At 40.9% G+C, this 6,670-nt stretch overlaps 1 pseudogene; it reads right to left on the minus strand.

Annotated features, from left to right (window-relative positions):
* Positions 1-789: 789 nt before the first annotated feature.
* Positions 790-2,166, minus strand: LOC109275928 (dnaJ homolog subfamily C member 8-like; annotated as a pseudogene).
* Positions 2,167-6,670: the final 4,504 nt, after the last annotated feature.

Raw genomic sequence — 6,670 nt, forward strand, 5'->3', positions numbered from 1 at the left:
GACTCTGCACGTGGACCAGAAAAATACATGAGACCCTACGCTTACCTTCCTCACTTGTATAAAATGATGTCCAGGATACTGACCTTCCATGCCTTCGCTTATGGCAGGAGGTGGCTTAGATAAATAACCCACATTGGTCCATGGGGATGAAAGAAAGAAAGAAAACCAGAAGATAAACGGAATCACTAAAGGTTCAGGTAGAATAAAAATATGACAAAGATAATAAGGACAAATCCTTAGGGTCCAGAAACAAGCACGGAAATCAAAGCCCTGTGAATAAATGAGAGCAGGTGCCATGGTGACTCTGAGGTGTTAGTGAGAACATGAGTCCTTGGAGCTGGGGCTGGCCTTCTAATTCCCCTTCCTCCTTACTAAAGATGACTTTGGACCTAGGTCAAGCGGGGGAGCTGGAAAGGCGCTCCGTGCATAAAGCCTGAAGTCTGAAAGTGTTGCTATTTCATCAAAAAGGAATTAGAAAACTTCCTTCCACCTTCCAAGGACCCCCTAAAGAAGCTGTGTGTCTATCTGAGGCCTTGCATGGAAAAATCAAATACCCAGGCCTGCTCTGTAGGAAGATACAGGATCTGAATTTACCCTGAGGTCTGTAGGAATCCCAGTCAGAGGAGTTAGTGACAAAAACTAGCCCCTGGATGTTAATTCTCTAAGGAGATAACAGAAACAATCACAAAACTACTCTTTCACAGTGTAGGGTTAATGAGAAGCCTTTTTTTTTTTTTTTTTTTTTTTTTTTTTTATGTTAAAGAGTAGTTCAGAGTACTTTGCCCTTGAACAACATGGGTTTGAACTGCGCGGGTCCACTTACACACAGATTTTTTTGATAAATACAGGACAGTACTGTCCATGTATTTTCTCTTCCTTATGAGTTTCTTTTTTTTACTCAGTACGTTTAATGGGATGATTTCCACAAACTATACACAAAGTTTCTAACCGTCACAATTCAGTAAAATACAAAAGATGACCTTAAAGATTATGGGAAGAGAAGGCAACACCAGTGGTGACACCTTCCAATCCCGGTGGGTCTAGGGGTGGGGAGGGGGTGATGGTTTCTTTTTCACCGGAGCCCCTTATTTCAATGTACAAAGGAATTACTCTGATTGATATTAAATTGGATTGAAAACAAAGTGGACTAAAAAGCAAATCTACTCTATGTTGGTATGGAAATGGGAAAAAAGAATGAGTCTTTCAAAGTAGGATGGGAGACAGTTGGGGAAAGGTTCTGTGGTTCACACTGCTCCATTTTTACTGAAAGTAAAATCAGGGCAGCCCGGTATTTCTTTTCTTTAATCCCCTTTGCATATGCTTGCAAGGTTCGCCAGCTGTCCACACGGTCATCTTCACTTTCGTCAAAGTTTCCTGCCACTCCCTTTCTCACTTGGCTTTTTCTCCAGCTTCTATCTTTTCTCCCCCTGTTACTTCCTTTCACGCACCTCTCCCGACCGCTCGCGCTTCTCTCTCTTGCCTTTCAATTTCCAGCTCAGCAAAGCGTGCGGCTGTCTGTTTATACACTGTTTGTTTGAACAGCTCAGGATCCCCCTTCTCCACATTTGTAGGTTTCATTTCTCCTTTAATTGCTTGTTTCACTCTCTCACAGTATGTTCTATGTATTCTTTTCCTGCTTGATTTATATCCAGGGTCCTCTTCCTTTGCTCCTGATCCAGGAGCAACTTGTAAGCTTCGTCCACAGCTTCAAAAGCCTTTTGTGCTATCAGCATCATCTTAATTTTTGTCAGGATGCACCAATATGGATAACTGTCAAAATGTCTTTTTTATTCCTTCATCTGTCACTTCAGGATCGATCTGAAGAACCTCAAATGGGTTCAAATTGGAAGTAGGAAGAAAAAGGACAGGTCGATCTTTTAATCTGACTTTTGGATGTTAGAACTGAATCTGTCTTTTCTATTTGTTTCACCTCACTGTAGAAGGTCATAAATGCTTCCTCAATGCTCCCTCTGCCAGCTGAATCGCTGCTCATTCCTAGAGCCACCATTTCTCCTTCTTGATGATTGTCTTAATTACATTTTCTTTTCTCCAGCTTACTTGATTAGAAGAATACAGTATATAATACATATAACATAGAAAATATGCATTAATGCCTATTTATGTTATTAGTAACAGTTCTGATTAACAGTTGGCATTAGTAATTAATTCTGGGGGAGTCAAAAGTTACACACAGATTTCCAACTGTGCACGGGGTCAGCATTTCTAACCCCTGCATTGTTCAAGGGTCAACTGTAGATCACAGAGAGATACTCATCACACAAGGAAGTTAACTAATGAGAGAGAAACCCGGCAGCTGCAACCAGACATTAAATCAGCATTGAAAGAATGGGAAATAATAGAGCTAGAAATGAAAGAATAGGCAATTCAAAGTAATTTAAGAGATTTTTAAAATTAGGAACCATAATGAAGCAATAGAGTATTATGGGAAAAGGTACAGACAGATTTGATAAATAACAAAATCGAAGCGCTGGAAACGAAACACAAAGGCACTGCGTAGAAGGACTCACTGGGTAAATTAAATAAAAGATTCAGCACAGCAGAGGAAAAAATTAGTGAGCCCAAACACAGATCTGCAGAAATCACTCAGAATGTGGCAGGGAGAAACCAGAAAATGAAAGAATTAACCAAGCAAGATGGAAGATGGAAGGAGATGCCCGATGGAATCTGATAGAACTTGCACGGGAGAGGCTCAAAGAGATGGTATTCACAGGGAGAGTGATGAGGAATATTCCAGAATGGAAGACATGAATCTTCAGATTGAAAATGCACACCAAGTTCTAAAGAAGGTAGATAAAAATAACAGGTTTTTTTAAAAATATGATTTATATTTCTTTGCAGGTTTTGTGTGTTCAGGTCTTTCCTCCCAATCCTTTTGTCTGGGTTTAATTTCCATTTCATCTAAATGTTCATTTCGGTAAGATGAAAAAAGTAAGTAAAAATATAAGAATACAGATTGACAAAATAAACACAAATAATATGTATAGAAGGAAATAACAGTAATCGATGATAAAAATTAATGAAATTATTTCTATGTTTTAAGAGCTCATTTCCTGGGTACTGTTGTTATAGAATTATTTATTGCTTCTGTGACAAACAGGCCGTTTCTCCATGGGCAGATCAGAAATCCACTTCTGGGGTGATTTCACTCTCAGTGTACTGTCTATGCAGTCAGTAAAGCCTTCCAGGGGAAACACACCAGCACGGGGAGGGAGCCTGTGGGAAGAGGAGGGGGACCACCAAATGCCAGAAACTTGACACCAAAGAAACACAGACTAAGAGTGACACCCAGTGGCCAGACTACCCGCATAGCGCAGGATGCTTCCCAGGACCCCCACATCCTGGCTGCTGCTTGTGGCCAGATCGTTTGTGGGGGTTTCCTCTCATTAATGTGTTTCAGGGAGGTCTGTGATCTAGAGAGTGCTTTGGTGGGGGTGTGAGGAGCCGGTTCCCCTCTCTCCTCCTCTGCCATCTATCCCTGTCTCCTGGCTCACTTTCCCCTTCCCTACCCAATGTGCAGTCTCTGGTGATGGGGTCCCATAGGTGACCAGGTAGAGAGGTCAACAGAAGACATGATGGAAACAAGGAGAATTTCTCCCACCACCACTTCGATACAGGGGTGATGTGCTCCATGGTGAGAGTGTATCCCCTACAGCTAAGCCAGTTAAAATGTGATAAATTAATTTAGCGGTACTGACCTCTTGAAATTCAAGGAGAGGGTATAAGATATTGGAGTGCCAGTGCAGACAATCCACGTCATCACAAAAAAGGTCCCGATGAAATTAGACCTCGTTAGATCCACCCCATTTCTGCAAATAGTGCTGCGGGTATGTTTCTAAACTCTCCAGCAACAGCCAACTTGGAGATTGCACTAAGGAAACGCTGGCTCAGATGCAAAAGCCCATAAGAAAATTATAAAATCTGACACCTGTCCCACCACCCAATTGAATTGTCTCTCAGAAGTCACCACCAATAATCACCACCACAATAAGAACTAGCACAAATTGATATCACACACACACACACACACACACACACACACACACACACACACCATGCCAAGCACCATCATAAGTGCCTTACATGCACTGGCTCATTTAAATTCTATTAGGCAATCCTATTAGGCAACTACTAATATTATACTCATTTTACAGATGAGAAATTTGAGGCATAGAAAGAGAAATTAATGTGTCCAAAGTCACAGAGCTGGTGAACTAACGAAAACACATGATGTTCTCACATCGTCCCCAAACGCCCTTCAGGCAGGCTGAACCTTGGAGGATGTAGACAATCCTAGGCAAAAACGTGAAGGAGGGTACAAAAAGTAGTGGGAAAGAAATAGATGAAGACTTGGCAGTCAAACATTCAATGTATGTTTGGCAGATAATACAGAGTCCATATGAACTATGGCCAAAAAAAATTATATGGAATGCAGTATTATGAGTCATGATGATGGGGGGCGGAGAACGGCAGCCAGATTGTGCTGCATGTTGTACATCAGCCTGAAGAGATTGAAATTAACCTTGTAGGCAGTGGTGAGTGATGAAGGATTTATAAACGAGTACATGTCACAGTCAAAATTAATGTCCTTACAAAGATGTATTTGGTTGTGGTGTCTAGATGGTATACAGATGAAGTATGAGTTTGAGCATGGGTCATCCTTTAAAAATTTTTTTTTTACATTTATGTATTTTTGATAGACAGAGAGAAACAGAGCACAAGTGGGGGAGGGACAGAGAGAGAAGGAGACACAGAATTGGAAGCAGGCTCCAGGCTCCGAGCTGTCAGCACAGAGCCTGATGCGGGGCTCGAACCCACAAACCGTGAGATCATGACCTGAGCCAAAGCCGGATGCTTAACCGACTGAGCCACCCAGGTGCCCCAAGCATAGGTCATTCTTCCACAAATTCAGTCTGTCTTAGTCAATGTACCATGTGCGTGAGAAAAAAAATATCTGTTCTATAGTGATAGGATATGGTGTTCTCTAAATATCAGTTATGTCAAGATGATTCGTTTTGGGATGATCTTTATTTTTACTGACTTTGTGTATGCTTCCAGTTATGTGTGAATTTTTGTTCTTTTAATTGCTGAGGGTGTTAAGATCTCCAACTGTGATTGTAGAATTTTCATTTCTTCCTTAAATTCTCTCAATTGCTTCTTTGTGTATTTTAAGGATCTATTATTCAGCACCCACATTAATGATTGTATATCTTTTTGGGTACAACAGCCACTCCAGCCTTCATGTGCTTGCAGTTTACGTGATATATTTTCCAATCCCTTTGCTTTTAAGCTATCTTTATGTTTAAAATGTACATCTTGTGAAGAGCATTCGTTAGGTCTCACTTTTTTTCGTCAGCTCTGACAATCACTCCCCAGTAATTAGAGTGTTATTTTACAGACTTCTAGACCCCATAGTTTGTGATGAGAAATCAAATGTCTTTAGACTTGATATTTTGTAAAGAAAAAGCATTCATGACACTTGTTAAAGATGTTAAGAAAGACTCTATTTGAGAAGGGACTACTGCAGTGGGGGTTTTACATAGGGGAGACAGATCAGGCTCAACTCCGAATACAAGAAGAAGTGAAGATTTATAGCCAAGGAGCAGCACAGGGGAAGTAAATGGAAAATTGCTAAAACAAAACATCAGGAATATGAGGATTCTTGATAGTCTTGCTCAACAGAATTCTTGCTGAAGGCAAGCCAGGATGATAAGATATTGAGGGTAGGAGGTGAGGAATTTGATCAGATATCAAGGGTGATCAGATACTAAGAGGGAACTGTGGCTAAACGGACTCAGCAGGATTCTTGTTACACCTGGGCTAAGTGGACCAAGGACAGAGCCTAAGGCTGGGACCTAGTCAGACTCAGGAACTTGATTCAAGTTTGGTCGAGGTAGAGAATCTGTCATATTCCACCGTATGCCGTGTGTCATTTTCCCTAGCTCTTTCAACATTTTCTCTTTACCTTTGGTTTTCAACACTTGGACTATGATGTGACTAGGTGTAATTTTCTTCTAATTTATCTTACGGAGCTTCTTGAATTTGTACCTGTGAGAAGATGTCTGCCCTATTCTACCCCCACCCCCTTTCATTTGAGGAGTCCAATTATGTGGGGAGTCTATAATGTTAGACCTTTTGATATTGTCTCCCATGTCCCTGAGGCTCTGTTGACCTTTTTTTAACTTTTTTTGAACAGTTTGAGGATTACAACAAAATTGAGATGAAGATACAGAGATTTCCTACATACCCACTAGCCACCCCCCCCAACACACACATGCATAGCCACCCCTGTTAACATGACTGGTACAATATTTACCAAGGATGAATCCACATTGACACAGCATAATCACCCAAAGTCCATAGTTTGTCATAGGATTCATTCTTGCTGTTGGATATGCTATGGCTTTGGACAATGTACAATGACATACAGTCATCATTATAATATCATACAGAATATTTTCACTGCTTTAAAAATCCTCTATGCCCTGCTTATTCATCACAACCCCCTCCCCCACAATCACTGGTCTTTTTACTATTTCCATAGTTTTTCTTTTTCCAGAGTGTCATATAGTTGGAATCATACAGTATACAGCCTTTTCAGAGTGGCTTCTTCCACTTAGCAAGATGCATTTAAGGTTCCTCCATGTCTTTC

The sequence above is a fragment of the Panthera pardus genome, unplaced genomic scaffold (assembly GCF_024362965.1).
Source record: "Panthera pardus isolate Hobbes unplaced genomic scaffold, ASM2436296v1 HiC_scaffold_2, whole genome shotgun sequence".
Classification (NCBI taxonomy): Eukaryota; Metazoa; Chordata; class Mammalia; order Carnivora; family Felidae; genus Panthera; species Panthera pardus.